Source organism: Mustela putorius, unplaced genomic scaffold (genome assembly GCF_011764305.1).
Source record: "Mustela putorius furo isolate JIRA1106 unplaced genomic scaffold, ASM1176430v1.1 tig00003834_pilon_pilon_pilon, whole genome shotgun sequence".
NCBI classification, from domain to species: Eukaryota; Metazoa; Chordata; class Mammalia; order Carnivora; family Mustelidae; genus Mustela; species Mustela putorius.
In genome coordinates, this window is record NW_025421987.1 from 86,193,730 (window position 1) to 86,220,116 (window position 26,387).

General features: G+C 38.7%; 1 protein-coding gene across 3 annotated transcripts in view; it reads left to right on the top strand.

Annotated features, from left to right (window-relative positions):
- MAP3K13 (mitogen-activated protein kinase kinase kinase 13) overlaps nt 1-26,387 on the top strand; it is a 165,236-nt gene that overhangs the window by 14,076 nt on the left and 124,773 nt on the right. The window contains exon 1 of one of the 3 annotated variants that reach the window (XM_004745184.3): nt 16,085-17,244. The exons of the other annotated variants lie outside the window; for them this stretch is intronic. The gene's annotated coding sequence lies outside the window, so the exon portion shown is untranslated. Of the gene's footprint in view, nt 1-16,084; nt 17,245-26,387 lie in introns of those variants that run through there. 3 annotated transcript variants of the gene reach the window in all.

A 26,387-nucleotide genomic window follows, 5' to 3' on the forward strand; every position in this document is an offset into this window, starting at 1 on the left:
ATGTTAAAACTATTCCAAAATTGATACATATGTACCAAATTGAATGTGTCGTTAAATAATTTGTGCAGTATTGACATAGATAGTCACTTTACTTTTCTGGAAATAGGTTATTTGGTCTCTTGGCAAAAATATCACAGCCTTTGGGCGTTCTTCCTTCTCTGACTATTCCTTCAAGTCTTCTCAGTTGGTTTCTCCTCATTTTCTTGACCTTTAAACACTGGAGTGCCCTAGGAACCCAATCCTATGACCTTATTTTTTTTCTACCTAGACTCATTTCTCTTGATGATCTTACTACTCTCAAGGCTTTAATACCATCTTTACTTGAAAATCTTTATCTCCAGTTTAGGCCTTTCCTCTGAACACCAGACTTGTACATTTAACTGCCAACTTAACATTTCCATTTATATGCCTAATATTCATCTCAAACTTAACATTTTCAAAATTGAACTCCTAATCTTCCTTCCTATTAAACTTTTTAGTTTTTCCATCTCAGTAACAGAAAATTATTTTGTTGAGGTTTTTTACATCATTATTCATCAGAGGTATTGTGTGGTTTTCTTATAGTATCTTTGCCTCATTTCAGTATTAGGGAAATGCTGGCTTCATGAGTCTGCAATTTTTTGGAGGAGTTTGAAGATTGGTGTTAATTCTTTGAATATTTGGTGAATTCTTAAGGGAAGCCATATTGTCCTGGGTGTTTCTCTTTTGGGAAGTTTATGATTATTGATTTAATGTCCTTACTAATTACAGGTCTGTTCAGATTTTCTGTTTATTTAGGATTCAGTCTTGATAAATTACATGTTTCCATTTCTTTTTTCTGTTCTTTTTTTTTTGGTGCAAATCGGTGGGTTTATTAAAGCATGGGGGCAGATAATCCAACGTGTTGGTGTCTAATTGTTCACAGTACTCTTCTGATTTTTTTTTATTTTGGGGTATCAGTTGTGATGTCTCTACTTTCATTTTGTATTTTTGTTATTTGAGTCTTTTTTCTTTCTTCTTTTTTTTTTTTTCTTTAAGATTTTATTTACTTATTTGACAGAGAGGGACAGCGAGAGAGGGATCACAAGCAGAGTAAGCAGGAGAGGGAGAAGCAGGCTCCCCACCAATCAGGGAGCCCAATGTGGGACTTTATCCCAGAACCCCAGGATCATGACCTGAGCTGAAAGCAGGCGCTCAACTACTGAGCCACCCAGGTGCCCCTCTCTTTTTTCTTTGTGTAGCTAAGATGTGCCAATTTTGTTGATCTTTTAAAAAAATCAGCTCTTCATTTCAGTGATTTTTAAAAATTTTTATATTGTCTATTTTATTACTGCACTAATTTGTATTGTTTCCTTCCTTCTGTTAACTCGGTTTATTTTTTTTATTTTTTTAAAAGATTTTATTCACAGAGAGAGAGAGAGAGAGAGCACAAGCAGGGGGAGCCGCAGGCAGAGGGAGAGGGAGAAGCAGATTCCCCACTGAGTAGGGAGCCTGACACGGGACTCAATCCCAGGACCTTGGGATCATGACCTGAGCCAAAGACAGATGCCAAACCAACTGAGCCACCCAGGTGCCCTTGCTAACTGGGTTTAATTTGTTCTTTTCCTAGTTCTTTGAGGTGTAAAGTGAAGTTTTGTTTTTTTTTCTTAAAGATTTTATTTATTTATTTGATAGACAGATTACAAGTAGTCAAAAGGCAGGCAGGGAGAGAGGAGGAGGCGGGCCCGCTGAGCAGAGAGCCTGATGCGGGGCTCGATACCAGGACCCTGAGTCCATGACCTGAGCCAAAGGCAGAGGCTTTAACCCACTGAGCCACCCAGGAGCCCCTAAAGTGGAGTTAATGATTTGAGATCTTCCTTCCTTCCTTCTTTTTCTTCCTCCCTTCCTTTCTTTCCTTCCTCCCTTCTTCTGTCCATTCTTTCCTCCCTCCCCCCCTTCCTCCTTTCCTTCCTTCCTCCTTCCTTCCTTCCTTCCTTCTGTAGGCTCCACACCCAGCATGAAGCACAACACAGGGCATGAACTCACAACCTTGAGATCAAGACCTGAGCTGATATCAAGAGTCTGATGCCTAACTGAGCCATCTGGGCACCCAAGATCTTTCTTATCTTTTAATGAGGGCATTTACTGCTGTAAACTCCATTATTAGTACTGCTTTTGTGCATCCCATAAATTTTGGTATGTTGTGTTTCTGTTTCCATTTGTCCCAAAATATTTCCTAATTTCTCATGTGATTTGTTTTCTTTGTCCCATGGTTGAGAGTGTGTTGTTTAATTTCCACATATTTGTGAATTTTCCCATTTGTTTTGGTTCTTTTCTATACTTTCTTTGTTGATACTCTTGTTTTGTTCATGCACCATTTTCCTAATTTCCTTTAGTTAGCTGTGCTTTCTCTTAGCACATTGAGCATCTTTAAGATGATTGTTTTGCATTGTTTGTCAGGTAATTCATGAACTTTCATTCCTTTTGGGTCAGTTTTTGGAGGTTTATTTTGTTCCTTTGACTGGGCCATGTTTTCCTATTTCTTCATTTGCCTTATTTATTTTGCTGGAATTTGTGCATTCAGAAAAACAACCACCTTTCTCAATTCTGTGGACTGGGTTCAATAGGGGAAGACCTTCATGAGTTAACCTTATTAAAGATTCTGAGGACTTCTCAAACCTAGTAAAGACATGTGCTTTCTCTGGGCCTGTGTATGTGCCTTCCCAATTTGAGTTCTCCAGTTGCTTTTATAGGAGTTGGTCATCATTTGCTCCCTCTGGTGTTCCTCAGGGAGACTGCAGGTTTTCTGGGTCTGTTCTGCATCTCCCCTCTGTGTTCTCCCATGTACTCACCAGCCCCCAGGCATCCAAAATATACCTAGTTTCCTCAGCATTCCAAGCCAAATGAGAAAGAAATCGGTCTTTCGGGCAGTCTCCCAAATACCTGGAACATGGAGAAAATATTCTGCTCTTATCCTGATGGCGAAGCTATGATTTGGGTGTTTACTCTTGATCACGGTGAAGTGTGCCAGCTTGGGGGAAGGGCTCTAACAGGTGAAATGAAATCTTCCCGTTCAATGTGACTGTTCTTGATATTGAGCTTGCCTGAGATACCACAGCTTCTTAATTGGTTTTTGAAGGCCACACACAGGCTTTTTAGACCATATATTATTGTTAAGTTAGCATCTCTCTAGGGGAGCTAGCTCTAGGGCGTCCTAATCAGCCATCTTGCTGACCCTCTGTGCGGAAATGAGGTCTGGGGCTTCCATGTTTTCTCTTCTAGTTAGGATTCTAGTCATGTTTGATTACGGCCCCCACCCTATTTCCAGTATGACTTCATCTTCACTTGATTATATCTGCAAAGAGCCTATATCCAAATAAAGTCACATTCACAGATACCAGGAATTAAAACTTCAATTTATCTTTTGGGAGGGAACACAGTTGCACCTACAATAGCCTCTATCAACGCTCATAAAAGAATTGAGGGCAAGATAGATTAGAGAGAGCCAGGCTTTAGGACACATAGTTTAAAAACCCTACACAGGGTACCTGGGTGGTATAGTTGGTTGAGTGTCTGATTCTTAGTTTTGGCTCAGGTTGTGATTTCAGGGTTGCGAGATTGAGCCCTGCTTGGGGCTCTGCACTCAGCATGGAATCTGCTTAAGATTCTCTCTCCCTCTTCCCTTCCCCTTTCTAAAATAAATAAATAAATCTTTAAGATAGAAAGATAGATAGATAGATAAACAAATACCCTGTCCACATTACCAATCATTTTCTTTTATGAAGCAAAAATCTTTAGCCACCAGGGGAGGGACAGGAAACTCTTCGTTTTTCAGGGTCCAGACAAAGATTCATTGCTTGTGAGAGTAAGGTGGAAGCAAAAGCTCTCTCTGCTGGGGAAGTGTGGGAAACTCTCCACCAGTAGCTGCAGCTACCTTGTAGTTAGTGTGGGACTTGGGTTGTTGGAGGGTTTTGTGCAGTGCTCCCCTATAGATACAAGGCAGAGTCTCACTGCCACAGGGAGTTGGGGGAGGAGATATAGAAAGCCCCATACCCAAGGCATAGGGAATAGGGCCTGCCTCAGATGGAGGCTGAAGCAAGAGAACCAAGATACTTAACACTGAGTAATGAACAACAGTCTGCGTCTTCAGGAGGGACAAGGATGTGGTGAAAGCACCCCTCCTGTGGCGTAGACCTGCAGTGACTACCGAGAACGGAGTGTGGAGCAGGAATACTGAGAGAAAAGTGAGTATCCTGGGTCACACGAAGCACAGAGCAGCAGGTGCTCACCGCTGGCGGAACAGAAGGGAACTATAGCAACAATAAAACCCGCTCAGCCAGATTATTTCTCTGGACTTGCAGAATACCTGCCTGTAGGACAGAAGAACAGGCATGCACACTTCCACGAGTTACTGTTCTTTTCTCCAGTTGGTATGGTTATTCTATAGGCAATGTGTGGCATTCCAAAATTTTAAAATATGTAAAAAAAATGACCACCCATTTTTAAGTTATAAAGCAATGAACAGACCCAGACCCAGAGATGACTCTTGTTAGAATTCTCTGACAGGAACTTTAACTATGATTAATATGTTAAACATATAAATGTGTTTAATTATGATTAATATGTTACTCTTAGTGGAAAAGGTGGGACATTTGCATGAACAGATGAAGAATCTTAGCAGAGAAATATAAACTATAAAAAGGGGGAAGGAGAAGATTCAGACACATTTTTTAAAAATGCAGGGTGGCCTTTATGGTTGCTGTAGTAATCTATTAAAATGTTCATTGCATCAATATCAATATTTTAAAAGAAAAAGAAAAAAGAAGCAGCCTAAACATTTATTAAGAGGGAAATGGATGGATGAACTTTGTTGGACTACTCATTCTTTGGCATAAATTCACCAATACATTGTAGACTTCCTCCCTCAACATGGGTCAATCTCAAAAAAGAATGTTGAGTTAAATGAATTTCAGGGGCGCCTGGGTGGCTCAGTCAGTTAAGCTTCCGATTCTTGATTTCCACTGAGGTCTTGATCTCAGGGATGTGAGATCAAGCCCTGCAGCGGCTCTGCACTGAGCGTGGAACCTGCTTAGGATTCTCTCTTTCCCTCTCCCTCTGTCCCTCCCCCCACCACTGTTATGGCCCATGCACGCGCATACTCTCTCTCTGTTTAAAAAAAAAAAAAAATCATCTCATACATTATCGTAAAGATGAAAAATAATACCTTTGGGGGGATGATAAACACTAGATTCAGAATAGTGATTAAAGTATTGAAGAGAATGGATGAACTTGGAAGGGTATACAAGCTGTTTGAAAGTTTTATATTTTGGAAAATATCTGGCAGAATCATGGAAAACATGAGACAGTGGTGGGAAAAGGGTGAATTATTGTCAAGTTCCCTGTGGACTAGAATAGGAAAGCTCTTCGGACTCTTAGGAAGCGCCAGAGACTGGCTCCTTTCTTTACACAGACTCTGGATTCTAACCACAGAGGAATTACCTGAGTTTGTTAATCACTGGTTGACAGGGAGTGCTGCTATGCTAATGCCCCTATTTGGGGCCTGGCTCTGGGTTGGGGGTGGTAGGACATATTGGCATAAAATAATGTTTCTCAGATGGTACAGAAGAGTGTAGGAATTCCTAAGAGATCAAGACACAGTCCTTAACCTACCAGCATCATGTGCATCTCTCACAGGGAATTACTATCTGGCATTGTAACTTAAATTTCTGCCTAACTAGATTCTTAGTTCTTCAAGCACTCATTCTCAAGCACTCGGTAGGTATTGAATAAATGTTTATGGCATGAATGCAAGTGAGTGTCCCTTTCCAAGAGATGCAATAAAATCAGTAAAAAAATACTCAGTTATATCTCAGTATATGAAGTATGTGGCCAAATGGGATCTTTTTCATAACTGAAGCCTACATTATGCATTAGAACAGTAATCCTCAAATTCCAATATGCATCAGAATCAATCCAGAGGAGGAATTTAACAAAAAGCAGGTGTGTGTGTGTACACATATGTAAACAAAAGCACATGTTGTTGGGCCTTACCCTAGAGTTTCTGATTCAGTAGGTCTGGGTGGGACCTGATAATGTGCATTTCTAACAAGTTCCCATGTAATAATGATGCTGTTGGTGCAGACAGTAAGTTGAGAGAACCACTACTTTATGAAAATCTTGGGAAAAAACCATGGAGATACATAATGAAAATAACAAAAACACATATCCCTTTCCTCCATGTATCATTCCTCTGGGAATACTTCCTAAAGAAATTAAAATAAAAAACCGGAGAGGAAAACCAAATGATTTGATTAAAACACACATTTTGCTACTGTACCCTGTTGCAAATGGGATATTAACCACCTCTGCTTCCAGGTCTTAATCTGTGAAGTGGGGATAATGGCATATCTTTTTTTTTTTTTTAAGATTTTATTTATCCATTTGACAGAGAGAGAGAGAGAGATCACAAGGAGGCAGAGAGGCAGACAGAAGTGGGGGGAAGCAGGCTCCCTGCCAAGCAGAGAGCCCAACTCGGAGCTCGGTCAGGACCCTGAGATCATGACCTGAGCCAAAGGCAGAGGCCCAACCCACTGAGCCACCCAGGCGCCCCAAAGAAAATCTTTTTTTTTTTTTTTTTTTTTAACTTATTTGACAGAGAGAGATCACAAGCAGGCAGAGAGAGAGAGGGGGAAGCAGGCTCCCTGCTGAGCAGAGAGCCCTATGCAGGGTTCCACCCCAGGACCCTGAGATCATGACCTGAGCTGATGGCAGAGGCTTAACCCACTGAGCCACCCAGGTGCCCCTGTAACGGCATATTTTTAAACTGGAAGTATCTCCCAGGGTGTTTGTGAGGATTGAATTGATTAGGTAAAGTGTTCAGAACAATGTCTGACTTAATATATATTAGCTATCACTGTGTTGTTAAGAATTTTCAAAATTGGGGCGCCTGGGTGGCTCAGTGGGTTAAGCCGCTGCCTTCGGCTCAGGTCATGATCTCAGGGTCCTGGGATCGAGTCCCACATCGGGTTCTCTGCTTAGCAGGGAGCCTGCTTCCCTCTCTCTCTCTCTGCCAGCCTCTCTACCTACCTGTGATCTCTCTCTGTCAAATAAAATAAAATAAAAATAAAATCTTAAAAAAAAAAAAAAAAGAATTTTCAAAATTATCCATGGAAGAGAAGAGAGTTCTGAGCAGAAGACGTCAATCTGGGAGTCATTAGGATGAAGGAGGTCAAGAAGAGAAAGCCCTGAACAACAAAAAACAGCACTGAGTATATTTTCCTTTATTTGTGAAAATGAAATTGTATTCTATAAGTACCGCGCGCTAACCGATTGCGCCACTGGAGCTGCTGAAATTGTATTCTAGAAGCCAAAATACTTCTTATTTTTGCATTTAAGAGGTTACTGTTTGATAAATAACATCACATACAAATCTTTGCATTGAATGGCTTACATTTGTATTTTGCAAAATAACTCTATTGGGGATTTTTTAGTTATAAATATATTTGAGCCAAAATATATTAAAAAGTATAAGTGGTGTTCTTGAAATCCCCTCCCTCCCCCGAAATGCCATGGCTTTTACCAATCTCTTATAAGACATCTGTCTATATTGTATTTCTTTTGAAAAAAGCATTTTGGAATGTAAAGGTTAGGACGGAATTATGAATTATTTATACTACATAACTTATTAATGTTTCCAAACTAATAGCAATTTTTTTCTTTTTGCTAACTAAATGGGAGTAGGAGGTGGAGATGGAAGGGGGAAGTCCTTGAAAGAAAGCAAATTGATTACCCAAGTGTTCTTCCCTCCCTGCCCCGAGCCATCACATTTTTATTCCAGCTTCATTTGAAAAATCAGGGTTGCACTGATTTACTATCCCAGTCACTGTTCTTCCCTAACCAGAAATAGGTAGACAGGAAACATTCTGAGTTTGGGCAGAAGGAACAATTGAACGGCCTCTAATTCTGTCCTATAACTATTGTGATGTCATACTAATGAACTAATAACATTCTTCTAAGAACCTGTACTATTGAGACGATTCCAGGCATGTTATAACATGGTATAGAGATCATCTAGGGACAGTGTTCAAATGCAATCTTCCTCTGCTGAACTTGCTGTGATATAGCCTTTCCCCATTCGCTCTACTCTTCATCCTAATTTCTGAGACACCGATCAATTCTGTAGAAACTCAGATTATGAAATGTTTCGTTTTTAATCTGTCCTGAGCCAGCTTTGGAAAGCAGGATAGATGACTGGGCTAAAAATCCCAGGCAACGTAATTGTACTTTCATCTTCTGAAAGTAAGGAAAAGAAGTGCCAACGGTGAAGCTAAGGGGTGTGGGGAAATTTTTTTGTTGGGCGAATCTTTTGTGTCTGTTCTAATTCATCCCCACCATCGGCTTATGACTCTATTGATTTTTGGTGGTTTCGAGTTAGTTTTGTAATCGCCACACACTGGAAGAGACAGGTTTCCCTGTAAGCCTTTCACAATACATCTGAGAGAACTCCCTCTCAGTGAAAATAGGTGTTTTAAAAAATTCCAAAATAAAGCAAAAAAAAAAATGCTTTATATTACCTAGATTTTAAGGTAGTTATGCTATTTGTATAATTAATGTTCACTAGTTAACAGGAATTAATTCCTGGCTCAGAGTCTCACTTTGGCCTGATTTTTTCAGTGTTTGACATGCTTAAAAATTGACCTGTCTTTGAAAGCTTGAAGCTGTATCAAGGGCAAATTTCTTGAATTGGGTAAACATGTGAAGGTTTTCTGTGTATAATTGACCCTATAAATATATAATGCCAAATATGTTTAAAGAAAAGATCTTTCCTTAAATGGCCTAAGGGGAAAAAGAAGCCTTTCATTTGGTGTAAAGTTTATTGATTCATTTGTTAAATATCACCCAGGTTCAAGGTGCAGAAACAGATACCACTTGGCATACCTTTCTAATGTCTCATGTGAAAGTAGTTTCTGTTTGAAACTTCCAGATAGATACTCGGGACCTGATGGGGAATTCCAGCAAGGTCATTCACCCATTCAGACTTGAAAAAAAAAAATAACAAAGCGAAAAAATTGCCTTTGTGTAAACATTAACCTATCTGCTGTTAGATGTTTTGTTGTTGTTTTTTTTTTTTAAAGGGAGAGCTCAGGCTGGATTTCTTTTATAGTTCAAATCAAAAATAATAAATTTAATTAATTTGGAGGTTACGTTGCTATCTTTGTGATGTATTATAGCTCCTCTGCATTGGCAGAATATCCAGTGCTTAGAAAAATGGCTTTCCACTGTCTAGCCCTTAAAATACAGGAATTCTTAAAATGTTTTCATTGTGCTTTCCTTGGTAATCCTATCAGTTGAAACAGACCCAGTTCTTACTCTTGAAGTTTTATAAACCTGCCCTTCAATGACATTGACAAACAGACAGGCATTTGACTAAGCAAACATTGCTGGATCTACATGATGAATTAAGTATTGTCATTTTGTAAATGTCTTTTGTGTGGTCTAAATACACAATGAAACGTTGACTGTTCAGAAAATTGCAAGAGGAGTTTTTCATCCATAGGCTGGCAGTGTATTCAGTCCTGATTCTTTAAATCCATATTTTGGTTAATGCTAAAATTTACATATATGGTATATCATAAAATGATAGCATATTAAATTTGGTTTTAATTTTAATTATTGTATAGTTTTCAAATTTTTTATCACTCCTGTGTGAGTCTGTAGGACCTTTGTGAAAGGTTCCATGTCTGACCTGCAACATCATGTATAATTTCCTGCTTTCTGTCCTAAATGTTCCATGCCCCTCATACTGTTGCAGGGATTGCAGGTGCACTCACTACTTTTGGACAAAGTAGAGCTTTTATAAAAGATGCTCATTAAATATTGAGTAGATACCAAATGTCTATAAAATAGCCATAAGGTTTGTGGAATAACTATGGAAAACATTTGTTTCCCTATAGCCCAGTTTTTAAAAATTTATTATGTTATGTACATACAGTACATCATTAGTTTTTGATGTCGTGTTCCATGATTCATTGTTTGTGTATAACACCCAGTGCTCCATGCAATCCATGCCCCCCTTGATACCCATCACCGAGGGTAGCCCAGTTTTTAAAAAGCACTATTATCTTTACCTTTAATATCTCCTGTAGACTCCTCTCTTCTCCCAAACTTTTCGTGCTTCTTCAGAGCAATTCTTCTGAATTTTCAAAAAATTCTGAATTTTTTGTTAATAATTTTTTACTTTTTCCAGTGTTTTTTTTTTTTTTAATAATACTCTTTGTGTCCCCAAACAGTATATTGGTTAGTTTTATATGTTTTTGAACTTGATAAAAATGGAATCATATTGTATGTATTTTTCTGGGCCTTACTTTTTTTTTAATCAGCATTAAAGTCTTAGATTTGTCTATGTCAATGTATATATAGCTATTGCTCATTGGTTTTCCCTGCTGTATACTATTGCATGTATAAATATTCCAGAACTTTATTAGCAGATGAATTGATCGATAGACATTTGAGATGTTCCAGTTCTTTGGTACTACAGACATTGCTCCTATATATACATACATTCCTGTATCTATATCTCTACACATGTGCAAGAGCTTCTCTGTTAATGTTTCTCAACCTTTCCCATGTCATGGCACACATAGAAAATGATAGAAAATATTTGTTCCATAATACTGCATTAAAGGAGTGAAACTGTGTCTTTGGTCTGGGCGCTTCTGCTTGGCTGGAGGGCTGAAGAGGAGATCCATATCTGGGCACACCTGTAACCTATTCATTGTGTACCGGGGCACCAGGGCATAGCAGTTGAGAAGCTTTGTCCCTGGGAGTTGAATTGCTGCTTGTAGAAACATGCTTCAACTCTTCTAGTAATACCAAATTGCATGGTGGAATTCATAATTCCATTTACCTGAGGTTCAAAGTGCTTTATCAGTTCACATTCCATGAATATATACTTAAGATGAAAAGGGAATCCTTGAAAATTATACCAATCTCATGATTATAAAGGTCAAGTTGGAGAAGAAAATAATTGATTATTCCCTAGGATATCAATTTAGATTTGCTTTCTCAAAATATGATAAGGTCAAAATTCCTTTATAGCACAACAGCAGAGAGTTATAGGCCATGGATGAGGTTAAGACATGATAACATGCCCCCGTAGTTGTTAGCAATCATGCAAGCCAACAGCCTGAGCTGAAATACTTGTGGAAACTGTGATTCTGTGTTCCAGGTTTAGTGTTGCATTAGCTTTTTATTTCTTAGCCTTGAGACAATGTATACAAGATGCAATCTGAGAGCTGTCTTCTATAGAACTTTTAGTTTAAAAACCCAAACATTTATAAAAGAAGCTGGTTTGTTTTGACTCTTCTTAAAATTGATGTTCTTTTAAATAGTAAAAATGTCATAAGTATCAGAATTGATTAAGATAATAAATGATAATTTTTCCATTCAGATAACGTTAGACTAGACAACCGATCTTACAACAATCACTAACCCCACATAGTTTTTCCATGACATTTTCAAGACGCTCCTCTATATTATGACACTGTTTCTGCTCTAACGGCTTTCTCACACAAAAGATGTAAAAAGAAAATCTTTGCTTGGTGGGAAGTACTGCCTTGTGGCCTATAGACCAAGGCTGTTTAATATTAGATGGAAAATATCAGGGGAAAGCTTTCAAATTTATGCTTATCCTGGTATATGATGACCAAAGTAACATTTTAATTTACAGGGAGAATTTCATGTGAATACTGTACTTCCCTTTTACTGAAATACTGTGTACTACATATAAGGAAGGGTTTTAGTTGTACAATACAATTCTTGTATTAATGCCTATGTTTATAGTATGTATAATATAAATTAATATGGATCTGTATATATGTATGCATGTATATGGTGTTGGTTGGTTCTTAGTAGTATTCATCATTCTCAAGGAGTACCGATTAAGTATTTGAGTATAATTAACACTGTGATTTCAACCTAAGCATGTAATTAAGCTCTAGCTACAGACATAAAGGGTAAATAATAAATGGTTACATAAATAGCAATAGCAAATAGTGGTAAATATGATAAACTCAAGATTTTTTCATTATTTTTCTCCTTGGAATGTGAACTATTTATTACAATTTGCTATGCGAGGCCATAGTTCATAAAGTTATTTTTTAAATTATAGGTATCCTGAATTTCAATAGCAAGGTGACATTTCAGCGTTAGAAGTGGAGGATGAATCTGTAGCTCTAGAAGTAGGAAGGTGACATCCTATAAAGACATTCTGTGCTTGAAATTTTAGGATCTGTCTTCAGAGCTCATGTAAATTTTGCATTCTTCAGTTTCCGTATATTTTCCTCCAAATAAGACTGATGTTGCATACACATCTGCCCTGTGGTTTCATATACCTTAGTTTGAGAAGCATGAAAATAAATGGAATCCCATTTCCTAAAGGCCTTTAAGTTAGAAATGCTTTTCTTGTAAGAAAATTGTGACTTCTGAAATCTGGGTACTATTTAGGCTTTCCTGAAAGTCAAAAAGTTCTCTTGAGCAACCTCCTTTGCTGTCATCAATTTCTCCCCTTTTAACTGTCTTGTGGACTTTTGTAGATATTCATATTTTGAACAGTACATTTGATGGAACCCTTCTTCTTTGATCTTTCTTTTGTCTTGGTTTCCAGGAAATTGCCCTGTCCTGCTTATTTTCAGTACCCTTTGACCTGTCTTCTTTGCTACTCGTCTTTTACTCTAATTGTGTTTCTGGCCCACGGCTCAGTTTTGGCTTCTCCTTCCTCCATCTCTGTCACCTTTTTCAGCTATCCCAGTTCTGTCTTCTCACCAAAATACTCACCCTGTAATATCCAGATGCCTTTTGGACAGTTGAGCTTGGCCATTTTAGGGTCACTTCATACTTGGCATTTATAAACTCACTCATATCCCTAAGGCCTTGCACAGAGCCTGGCATGGGGAGGGGGATACCAGTAAATACTCAATGAATGAATGAAATGAATCTCATTCCCCTTTAAACAAACCACCTCCTCTCATTTTCATCTTTTGTCAATGGCATCACTGATCTTATCTCTGCTCTCTGCTCTTCTAAATGTTTTGCTCATTTTTTTTCTTTCGAAATGTATCTCATATCTGCATTAGTTCATTTCATTGTATTTTCATGACTTTTACCCCAATACCTCATGCCAAGATTACTCCCACAGGTTCCCATCTGGCATCTTTGGTTTTAATCTCTCCTCTCTCCAAGCCATTGCCACTGTAGCCAGCCTAATAAGTTTTAAAATGTTAATTTATTTCTTGCTGTTGTTTTTTCGAAATGATTTTTATTTATTTGAAAGAGAGAGAGAGCGCTAGCCAGCAAGCATGAGCTGAAGGAAGGGGCAGAGAGAGAGGGAGAAGCAGACTCACCACTGAGCAGGGACCCTGGGATCATGACCTGAGCCAAAGGCAGACACTTAACCAACTGAGCCAATCCCTGACCCAGACACCCCAATTTGTCTCTTGTTCTAATAAATTTTTTATTTTTGAGATAATTTTAGGTTTTTAAAAAGCTGCAAAAATAGTACCTTCACCCAATTTCTCCTGATGTTAACATCTTTCATAACTATGGCTCATTTGTCAAAATTAAGAAATTAACATCGGTGCATGACTCTTAACTAAAATCCAGACTTTTAAGTTTTCACCAGATTTTTTACTACTGTACTGTTCCTATTCCAGGATGCAACATTGCTATTTAGCACATCTGTCAAATTTTTAATTTGAATTCAAAAAGGACAAAAGGATATAGAAGTTTCCTTCCTACCTCTGAACCATATCTATTCTGTCTCTTCCCTATAGATAACCCAGTGTTGCTGGATTCTTGGATATTCTTCCTAAGAGATTCTCTGAGGACACACACACACACACACACACTTTCAAACATACACAAATAGTTGCATTCTAAATATACTGCTTTCTTTTTTTTAACTTGGTATAGTTTCATCACTTTTTATCAGTAACACAAAGTTCCCTTTTTGAAAAAATTCAGGACCCTATTGGGTATCTGTTCTGCAATTTGATTTGCCAGTTCCCCACTGATTGATATCTTTTACTTTCGCAAATAGTGCTGTAGTGACTACCCACGAATATGTGTCATTTTATGTGGGTATGTGTCTAGTTATTGCTGGGTGGAAGGGTATATGCAATCATAATTTGATGGCCAATTTGCATTTTGGAGAGTTCCCACAGTTTTATCTTCCATAAGCTCACCAATGTTGTGTCTTTTTTTTTTTTTTAAGATTTAATTTATTTATTTGAGAGAGAGCATGAGAGGTGAGAAGGTCAGAGGGAGAAGCAGACTCCCCATGGAGCTGGGAGCTGGGAGCCTGATGCAGGACTCGATCCTGGGACTCCGGGACCATGACCTGAGCCAAAGGCAGTTGTTTAACCAACTGAACCACCCAGGCGCCCACCAATGTTGTGTCTTAATAGACTTTGAATTTTGCCAATTTGATAGGTTAAAGTATAGTTTAAAATTATGTCATTACTTTAAGTTTGCATTTGTTTTATAGTAAGTTGGAGCATCTTTACATATATTTAAGAGCCATTTACATTTTCTTCTGTGAACTGTCCATATACTTTGCCCATTTTTCAATTAGGTTATTAAAGCATTCATTTATTAAGTTGAAGGCCTAGTCCTATTTTCAAGACTTTACATCATAGTTTCAACCCCAGTTCACACTACTTTCCATAACCACTACCGCTCTGACCAGTCTGGTTTTTATACCCTCCCAAGGACACACTGTATTCATTCCTTCCACCACACCTTCTTTCATCATGTTCCTCCATTTTCCCCTTCCACTTACATCTCTCCTTCTGAGACAGAAATGATCACTTCCCTCCACTGGATAAACTTTCCTTTAACTTCAGGTAAACTTCTGGAAACAATAATTAACTGATAGTTTGTGAACTCTTAAAAAAGGAAATGTTAATCATTAAGAGACAGCATTGAACCAAAAAAACCCCTTTCTTATCAAACTAACCACATCTCCATTTCCAGTAGAGTTCTAATATGCTGTGGACACATCTTTATTAAGTCATTTTATTCTCTTGATATGTTTGAGAACTTGAAAATAAGTTTATGAGAGTAAGTGTTTTGTAGCTGATCAAACTTGTGTAACCAGAGAGTGTTGATTCATGGATCAATGTCAAACTGAGAGTATTTTATAACAAAACTGTTTATAACAGTTTATAACAAAACTCTATTTCAGAACTTTGTTCTTGATTTTGCTGCTCAATATTTGTTTACTAATAATTTGATGAATTCATGGGAATTAAATAAATGAAGTTAGGCTTAAAGAGAATACTTCCTATGCCAGTACAGAGTTATGATTGAACATTGTCTTAACAGTTTGGAAGGATGGGCTAAAACTAATAAGTGAAATTTTTCAATTGAAGTGAATATAAAGCTCTACATTTCATCCCCATAATTAGTGGAAAGAGAGAATGAGGGTAGAGTCGGGCAGCTGGCTTGACGTAGTTTGTGTGGCAAAAGTCCACCAACTTAAGAATATAATGTGTTAAAATTGAAATCTTCAGTTGCCTTTATTAATTTATAAAATTATAGCATTAGATTACGGAACTTAGTAGTTCCATCAGAACTCATTTGGAGTATAGTATTCAGTTCTAGATATTATATTTTCAAAGGAAATTAACTTTGAAATTAAAGTACCTATATTATTTTTCTATTGTTGTCATAACAAGTTATCACAAATTTAGCAAGCTGAAACAAAATAACACACTTTCATCACCTTACAGTTGTGAGGTCAGAAATCATCACAGATCTCAATAGGCTAAAACCAAGATATCATCAGGGCTGTATCCCCTTCTGGAGGCTTTAGAAGAGTCTGTTTTGTCTGTTTTCCTGCCTTTTCTGGCTTCTAGAGGTCCCCTACCTTCGCCCTTCAGAACCACCAGAAGCAAGTCCAGTTGTCCCGTTGCTTCTCTCCGGCCACAGCTGGGAAAGGCTCACTGCTTTTAAAGATTTTTTTTTTTTTAATTTATTCAACAGACACAGATCACAGGTAGGCAGAGAGGCAGGCAAAGAGAGGGGAGGAAGCAGGCTCCCCACTGCACAGAGAGCCCAATGTGGGGCTTGATCCCAGGACCCTGAGATCATGACCCCGGCCGAAGGCAGAGACCTTAACCCATTGAGCCGCCTAGGCGCCCCAGCTCACTGCTTTTAAAGGATTCACGTGAAAAGATTGGTCCCATCTGGATAATCTCCCTGTCTCAAAGCCCTTAACCTTAACTGCATTGACTAAGTCCTTTTTGCCGTGGAAAGTAACATATTCACAGATGCTGGTGATGAGAAAATGGACATCTTTGTGGGGGATCATTATCCTGCCTCCCACCGTTCCTATTGCAGGGGATCACCAGGATCCCCTGGTGACGGGGCTAACTGGATAGAGAAACAGATTAAGAAGAATTGAAGATGATCCCCAAATATGTTGCCTAGGAGAGAATGAGATAATGTTTATAAAGTGATTAGAGCAGTAAGTGCATAATAAATGGTTTCTGCTTCAACGGCTAATGCTACAAATTACAGAAATGCAGTAGCTCAGAAGGGAAAGAAGCTTAGGGATGTGGAAGGGGATGAAGCAGTGGAACATTTTGTCTTGCACAGAACAGAATTTGGGATCCAAGTTCTCACTTGACTCTTAGGGAAGCAGGTGGTTTCAATGTCAGAAAACAACTAAGTTTAACCAGAACTCTGTGTGGTTCTGCTACCTGATGAAAGAGGGAGAATGAAGTTGATGCGGACTCTGGGAAAGAAGCAACTTTCTGGCCTCTTTTTTTGCCATGACTGCACGATGTATAGATTCTGGGGAGGAGAGAAAACTTTCATGAAAGGGAGAAAGCACGGTTTTTGAAACTCAGAGGACGACTGTATTAGTTTTTCTCCCCCAGGAACATATGGGAAAGAAATGTCCTCTGAAACCAAAGCCCCGCCATCGGAGACGATGAGGTTTCTTCAGGCTTTCATTGTGATCTTTACATTTGTCTCTTGAAATACGTTGCTCTCCACCTTCAAGAAGCTGCTGATTCGTGGCGGTCAAGCAGTAGTTAAATTAACAAGCCCTCCCACCTTGCTCCGGCTGGGTGGTAGCTTCCAAGGCCACCCTGAATGTGTATCAGTGTGGACCTGATCTAGAAACAGCCAGGAAGGGAACAAAGTTTAGTCTGTGAGGAAATAGGCGGCTGCCGGCTGCCGGTAGTTTCATACCGTCTGTCCAGATTTCAGGCTTGCTGTGGTGTAAGTAATTTTTTAAAAAATATATTCGAATATAAAAAGATTGTGAGAATAATTCCCATCTGGGATTAAATTAAGGTCCTGCTGGGTGCTAAATCTTGTGTTAAGTAGACCTACTTAAAAGAAAGTTTCAGCATTTCACAAGTAGTTTTATTTTAAAAAATGAAAAGGAAGACCGTGAAGTTTTCAGCAAGTGTTCTGCTAAAACAGGTCCTGCTTGTGTTGGATGGTTTTTAATGTCTTGTCTTTGGTTTAGTGAGGATGTTTATGGTCAGAAAATAAAAGTGAACAAATGTGCATCTGGTGCCCAGAGATTATTTCTAGGTAGTGCTTAGATTTCTCCCTCATGTTCTTTCCAGCGGCTTTTCCTTTAGTTTAGGTTCATGTTACAAGTTTATGTTAGCAAATATATAATACTTTCAGCTAGTTAAACTGGAGGTTTTGTGGTTCAAAGAAACGAGTGAGAATAAAGTAGAATCGAATACAGTGTAATAAGCTGTTGTGAGCCTAGATTTAAGAGCAGCATAAAGTGTTTTGAAGAGGAGGAACTTTGGGAAATAGATGGAAATGGCAAGCAGCATTAGGAATTTCACGCAACTTTGGAGAAATCTGTTTTTAACATTTTGACATGTGTACTAATTTTCCAGACTAAATTCCCAGTACAATGGCCTGTAAAATAAATTTCCTATATGAAATTGGAATTGTTGTATCTCATCTGTTGCGGTTCTATGTTGAGATAAAGATTCCAGGAGCTACACACGTTGTTACGCAAACATCGACTTTATGGAGTATGAGAATGTTAAGGCATTTGGATTTGGAGAAGTTGGTATTTTCTATTTCTCTTTTGCCACATATATTTAAAAAAAATTCTTGGTACAGGAAAATTTTGTGACTTCGAATCTAGAAGCCAAATTTGATGTCATTAATATACACAAGTTATAAATGACGGCTGCTAGCCTGTAGCCTTTCAAATGGATCAAGGAGTGCTGAGGATGTAGATTGTTTGCATACAAGTACACTGGGTTTCCCCTTTCCTCTGCCTTCACCTCCGATCTCCAGTCTGTCTCCAGCCTGTCTCACATTCCTGCAGAGCCCAGATGATGGTATTGGGCCCAACTGACCTTTGGTGGGATAGAAGCTCAAGATACACTGTCCTAAGTGGATTCTGGGACTGTAATGAAGTAAAACCTTTACTCATCCTTTAACTTGATGAATTTCTATGACTCTAAGTTCCTGAGCTTATTAACTCCTCCCACTCAATAGCCTCTCCTGGGCCAGGTTGTTGGTTTATGGGACAAGAGTTGGGGGAAAGGGTCCTAGGAAAGCATGGCAGGTGACACTATTTCCAGGGCAGCAGGTATTTCACTGCTTCCCTGGAAATATTTTGCTCTTTTAACACCTGGAAAGCCATACAGGTGTGCACTGGCTGACTCTTAAATCCAGACACTTTTGGATATTTTTAAATTTGTTTTCCTATTTTTAAATTTATTAATTTATTTTTTATTTTTTATTTAAGTTCAATTAATTAATATATAGTGTATTTTTAGTTTCAGAGGTAGATTTCATTGACTCATCAGTTGTTTATAACACCCAGTGCTCATTACATCACCCAGTTACCCCATTCCCTTCCCCCTCCAGCAATCCTCTGTTTGTTTCCAATGGTTAAGAATCTCTTATGGTATGTTTTCCTATTTTTAGTTGTTACATTTTAATAGTTTGATAGTTTATATCCAAGCCTGAGGTCTGTGTGAAAGCCCCTTGGGTGCTAGGAAGGGACACAAGGCCACAGATGAAACCTTGGTGTACTGCTTCCAGATGAAAGGGACTTGGGACCTCAAATAAACTCTGAGCCACAAGTGGTGCTGTCCTCACCCCCAGGTGTCTGCTGAGCATGCCTGCTTCCTGTCATGGGAACGGATTTGGGAAGGCTGCTCCTTTTCTTTTTCTTTTTTTAAAATTTCAGTGTAGTTAACATAGTGTTATATCATTTCGGGTGTACAATTCAGCAGTTCCATACATCACTCAGTGCTCATCAAGATAAGTGTACTTTTAATTCCCTTCACCTGTTTCACCGATCCCCCACCCACCTCCTTTCTGTTAACAGACTCAGCTAAGAATCTGTTTTTTAGTTTGTCTACTTTTTCTTTGTTCATTTGTTTTGTTTCTTAAATTCCACATATGAGTGAAATCATATGGTATTTCTCTTTCTCTGACTGGTTTATTTCACTTAGTATTATACTCGCTAGATCCATCCAAATTGTTGTAAATGGTAGGATTTCATTCTTTTTTATGGCTGAATAATAATAATAGATAGATAGATAGATAGATAGATAGATAGAAACAGACAAACATGGTGTGTCTCTCTTCAAGTTAGTGTTTTTATATTCTTTGGATAAATACCAGTTGTGCAATTATTGGATCATAGGGAAGTTCTGTTTTTTATTTTTTGAAGAACCTCTATACTGTCTTCTATAGTGGCTGCCCCAGTCTGCATTGCCACCAGTAGTACACAAGGGTTCTTTTTTCTCTACATCCTCACCAACATTTTTTTTTCTTCAGTTTTTTATTTTAGCCATTCTAACTGGTGTGAGGTTCTATCTCATTGTGGTTTTGGTTTGCATTTCCCTGATGATGAGTGATATTCAGCTTGTTTTCATGTGTCTTTTGGTCATCTATATGTCTTCTTTGGAGAAATATCTCTGTTCATGTCTTCTGCCCATTTTTAATTGAATATTCAGGGTTTTTTTGGTGTTGAATTGTACAAGTGTTTCATTTATTTTGGTCACTAACCCTTTATTGGATATATCACTTGTGAAAATCTTTTCCTATTCAGTAGGTTGTCCTTTGGTTTTGTTGATTGTTTCCTTTGCTGTACAGGAAATTTTTATTTTGATATAGTCCCAATAGTTTATTTTTGCTTTTGTTTCCCTTGCCTCAAGAGATGTTATGGCTGGTGTCAGAGAAATTATTGCCTTGGTTCTCTTCTAGGATTTTTATGGTTTCGGGTCTCATATTTAGGTCTTTGATCTATTTTGAGTTTATTTTTGTGTATGGTATAAGAGAGTGGTCCAGTTTCATTCTTTTGTATGTAGCTGTCGCATTTTCCCAACACCATTTGTTGAAGACACTTTTTCCCATTGGATATTCTTTCCTGCTTTGTTGAAGATTAATTGACCATATAATCATGGGTTTATTTCTGGGCTCTTTATTATCTTCTATTGAACTATAGGTCTGTTTTTGAGCCAGTACCACACTGTTTTTTTTTTTTTTGTTGTTTGTTTGTTTCAAAGATTTTATTTATGTATTTGACAGAGAGAGATACAGTGAGAGAGGGAACACAAGCAGGGGAAGTAGGAGAGGGAGAAGCTGGCTTCCCACTGAGCAGGGAGCCCAATGCGGGGCTCCATCCCAGAACCCTGGGATCATGACCTGAGCCAAAGGCAGATGTTTTAATGACAAGCCACCCAGGTGCCCCAGTACCATCCTGTTTTGATTACTACAGCTTTGTAATATAACTTGAAGTCTGAAATTGTGGTATCTTCAGATTTTTTTTTTTTTCCCAAAGATTGCTGTGGCTGTTTGGAGTCTTTTGTGGTTCCATACAAACTGTAGGATTGTTTGTTCTAGTTTTGTGAAAAATGCTATTGGTAGGGATTGCATTAAATCTGTAGATTGGATAGTATAGACATTTTAATAAAAATTGTTCTTCCAATCCATGAGTATGAACTGTCTTTCCATTTCTCTCATCAGTGTTTTATAGTTTTCAGAGTATAGGTCTTTTACATCTTTGGTTAAGTTTATTCCTAGGTATTTTATTATTTTTGGTGCAATTGTAAATGGGATTATTTTCTTAATTTCTCTTTCTGCTGCTTAATTATTAGTGTATAGAAATGCAACAGATTTCTGTACATTGATTTTGTATTCTATAACCTTACTGAATTCATGTCTCAGTTCTAGTAGTTGTTTGATGGAGTCTTTCAGGTTTCCTACATATAGTATTATGTCATCTGCAAACAGTGAAAGTTTTACTCCTTCTTTACCAATATGGATATCTTTTATTCATTTTTTCTTGTCTTTTTTAAAAATTCTGTCTTTATCACTACTTTTTGCCACTTTAATTACTATGTGTCTTAGAGTGGATCACTTTGGGTTGATTTTGTTGGGGGATCTCTGTGCTTTCTGGATATGAACTTCTTTCCTTCCCTAGATTTGGCAAGTTTTCAGCTATTATTTCTTCAAATACATTTTCTGCCACCTTTTCTCTCTCTTTTTCCAGGATCCCTATAATGCAAATATTATTATTATGCTTGATGGAGTTGCTGAGTTCCCTAAATCTATTCTCATTTTGCATTATTTTTTCTCTCACCTGTTCAGCTTTTCTGTTACTCTTTTCTGCATATTACTGATTCATTCTTCTGCTTCCTTTAGTCTGCTACTTATTCCATCCAGTGTATTTTTAATTTCATTTATTGTATTCTTCTTCTCTGGTTGGTTCCTTTTTTATCTCTTTGTTAATGGTCTCATTGATGTCCTCCACTTTTTTTCTTAAGTCCAGTATCTTTATGACCATTACTTTACAAGACATACTACTTTTAATTCTTTGCCAGACATACTACTTACTCTGTTTCATTCAGTTCTCTTGCTGTGATTTTGTCCTGTTCTTTCATTTGGTACATATTCCTCTGTCTTCTCATTTTTGTCTAACTCTCTGTGTCTGTTTCTGTGTTTTAGGAAAGTCCGCTGTGTCTCCTGCTCTTGAAAGTAGTGACTTTATGAAGAAGAGATCATGTGTGCCCTGCAGTGCAGTGTCCCCTGGTCATGAGAACCTGGTGCTTTAGAGTTGTCTCCTATGTGTGTTACAAAAGCCACTTTTTCCTTCAGTCCAGTCATCTTCAATGGTTCTTTTTGAACATTGTGGGCAGGGTTTGATCCCTATGTTGTTAGTGAGCCAATCTGGGGCTGCCTTGGACTTGAGTTTAGTCAGATCAGGCATTTGCCAGAGATGCAGTAGCACCAAATTGCAGGGCACTTTCCTTTTGTTGTCCTCTGAGAAGCTTTCATTGGTGGAAGGGGCCTGTAGCCAACCAGTTATCTGCCCCAGTGCACTTGTGGAGGCCACAGTCTGATTCATTTGTGTGGTTATCTTTCCCTATTCCCAGGGCAGGAGTCTCTCTGGAGTAATGCTGGCCCCCATCAGGGCTGCTTGTACACTGCCAGTCTTGTGGCCCTAATTTGAATGGGCTCTAGCTGAAAGCCTATCAGAGGTGGCAGTTCCACAACATACTCCAGGGCAGGGCTGTAGCACCCACAAGGTTTGGACACAGGGAAGAAGGGATATGCCTCCACTGCTGGGATGGGGCTGGCTGGGCTGATCTGTAAAACACTCAGGTATGGGGTGTGCAGTTTTAACAAGGTATGTGCAGAGCCTCTGCTAAAGGGGACCCACTGCTAGTACTGCCAAGACTGAGGCCCTGGAATGTGCATAGGTCAGGGGGCATTATTAAGTGCATAGGTCTCGGACAGAGGCAAGCTTGACCAAAGGAGTGGGGGACGGCTCTTGGTGTCAGCAAGTTGGGTAGTAAGTGTCAGTGTTGTGCTGGTTCCTGCAGATGGCAGTGCATTTATGCTGGGGTTGGGGGTGGGTGGCAGGTGAGGGAAGTGGCACCTGCCAGCTCTTTTGTTCCTGTAGGGGTCTCCCTGTAATCCCTAACTCTCCGGGACAGGCTCTAAAATGAGTAAATAACTCTCTCTGCCATATTCCCCAGGCGTTTTTCAAACCGCTGCTTGTTTGTTGTGCTGTCTCTCTAAGGGCAGGGGCTCAGTTTCTCATCACTTTCCAGGCTCTACTAGAACCGAGATTTTTAAAGTTCCAGGCTTTAAGTCCTCCTGGTTGTAAGTGCTCACAAAATTTGGCCCCTCTAGTTTTCCAACCCAAATATTATGAGGATTCATTTTCCCTATGCAGGCTTCCCAGTATCATAGTCTATTTCTCTCCCTTCTCTGAGTTCACAGGTCCTTCCCTCTGACAGTCCCTTGGGTCCCTTTAGGTTCCCATGTCATTTCCACCCTTCTTACCTTCTTTGATGTGATTTCTTCTTTACATTAAGTTATGGAATTTTTTCTGCCAGTCTTTGGGTCATTTTCTGGGTTATTTATACAGATGTGAGTGTCCTCTAGTTGTATCTGTGGGACAAGGGGAGTTTAGGGTCCTCCTACTCCACCTTCTTCCCAGGCTTCTGGGCCCCTTTCAGATATTTTTAAAAACCTTCAATAGCTGCCTATAACATCCAAATCCTTGCCCTACAAAGCTTACATGATCTGCCTTCTGACCATCTGTTTAACATCATTGTCTACCATTGTTCTCACACAGATTGCCCCAGCTACTTAAGTGTTTCTATTGCTTCTAGAATAGATCGAACTTTCTTGTGCCTCAGGGTCTTTGGTGCCTGGAAAGCTCTTCCCCTGTATTGTTTCTTCCTTCTCTTCATTCAGATGTCTACTCAAACAACACGTCTTTAGAGGCATCATTACCCCACTTCCACCACATCACTCGTCCTTTACCTTGGTTGACTTTTAACCATATTGGCACAATTTAATTCATATTTAACCATATGGTTCATTTTAACCATATTGGCACAATTTAATTCATTTTAATAAGAAATATATTTTTAGGGGTGCCTGGGGAGTTCAGTTGGTTAAATGGCTGCCTTCGGCTCAGGTCATGGTTCCAGGGTCCTGGATTGAGCCCTGCTTTGGGCTCTCTGCTCAATGGGGATCCAGCTTCTCCCTCTTACTCTGCCCCTCCCCCTGCTTGTGTTCTCTCTCTCTCTCTGTCAAATAAATAAAATCTTTATATATATATATATAGATTTATATATATATACACATATATATGATTTATATATAGATATCTATATATAAATATATAGATATAGATAAATATAAATATATATAGATTTATATATACACATATATGTACACATACACATGATATATATAGTTGAATATATATACTATTTATATTCAGAATTATTTGTATACATGTGTGCATATTTTTTATAGAATCAACATATATATTCTTTCTCACTAGAATGCTCTGAGGGGGCAGAACTTTGTCTTCTTCAGTGCTATATTGCCAGTGTCCAAAATAGTAGCTACTTGACATAAGTAGACACTTAGTAAATATTCATTTTGTTAACATAGTAATGTCAGTTAGTGTCATTAAAATTTATTTTTAAGAATAGGAATTTTGGGGGCGCCTGGGTGGCTCAGTGGGTTAAGCCGCTGCCTTCGGCTCAGGTCATGATCTCAGGGTCCTGGGATCGAGTCCCACATCGGGCTCTCTGCTCAGCAGGGAGCCTGCTTCCCTCTCTCTCTCTTTCTGCCTACTTGTGATTTCTCTCTGTCAAATAAATAAATAAAATCTTAAAAAAAAAAAAAAAGAATAGGAATTTTGGGGTGCCTGGGTGCCTCAGTCGTTGAGCATCTGCCTTCTGCTCAAGTCATGACCCCAGGGTCCTGGGATCAAGCCTTACATCAGGCTCCCTGCTAGGCGGGAAGCCTGCTTCTCCCAATCCCACTCTCTGTGCTTGTGTTCCTGCACTCGCTTTCTCTCTCTCTCTGTCAAATAAATAAATAAAATCTTAAAAAAAAAAAAAGATAGGAATTTTTCATTTTTTGAGTAGGTGATTCCAAAATATATAGAAAAGTGTACTTTTAAAAAAAGATTTATTTATTTATTTTAGAGAGAGAGAGAGAGAGCGAGCACACACATGGGAGGGCAGGGGCAGAGGGAGAGACAGGCTTAAGCAGACTCCACCTTGAACACAGAGCCTGATGTGGGACTCAATCTCATGACCCTGAGATTGTAATATGACCCAAAACAAAGAGCTGGACTCTTAACCACCTGTACCACCTAGGCCCCCCATAGAAAAGTGTACATTGAGGGGTGGCTTGGTCATTAAGCATCTGCCTTCAGTTCGGGTCAGGATCCCGGAGTTGTGGGATCAAGCCCACATCAAGATCCCTGCTTGGCAGGAAGCCTGCTTCACCCTCTCCCACCCTCCCTGCATGTGTTCCCTCTCTTGTGGTGTCTCTCTCTGTCAAATAGATAAATAAAAGCTTAAGAAAGAAAAAAAGTGTCCTTTGAAACATCTTCCTAACCCAGCCGGTCCCTAATCCATTCAATTCCCATTCAAGACCCCAAACTATTATTTTTCCATGTGTCCTTCCAGAGTTTCTTGTTTTGTATGCAAGGAAATATAAAAGTATGCACAGATTATTGGGGCGCCTGGGTGGCTCAGTGGGTTAAGCCGCTGCCTTCAGCTCCGGTCATGATCCCAGGGTCCTGGGATCGAGCCCCGCATCGGGTTCTCTGCTCGGCAGGGAGCCTGCTTTCTCCTCTCTCTCTGCCTGCTTCTCTGCCTGCTTGTCATCTCTCTCTGTCAAAAGTATGCACAGATTCTTACTTTTCTCTTTTTACTAATACTGTTATACATACTGTTCTTAACTTTTTATATTACAGATTAAAAAATTAATAATTATATCCATATGTAGAGAGTGTCCTCATTTTTAAATAGCTGCGTAGTATTCCATTGGGTGGACATACTGTAATTTATTTAACCAGTCTCCTAGTGAGGGGCATGTTGGTTGTTTTCAGTATCTTCCTATTGTAAACAGTGCTGAAGTTCATAACCTGTGCATATACAATTTTATACATATATAGTATATGTCTGATTAAATTCAGAGAGTGTGATAGGTGCCATACATACTGCTTAGTTGCCTTCCATAAGGATTGTACCAATTTGTACTCCCCCAGCAATGAATAAAAGTACAGTTTCCCATAACCTTGCCAGCTGAGAGAGTTGTCCGACTTTTGGATTTTTGCCAATCTGATGGTTAAAGTATGGTTTCAGCATAATTTTTTTTAAGAATTCATAATAAAATTTATGGTAAAGTTTTAAATTTTTTTAAAATTTTAAGTTGTGAAAAATACATATAAAATTTTCCATCTTAACTTTTTTTTAAGTATTCAGTTCATCAGTGTTAAGTATATTAACATTGTCACGAAACAGATGTCTAGAACTTGTTCACCTTCCAATCCGAAACTCTATACCCACGAAATAACAACTCCCTGTTTACTCCTC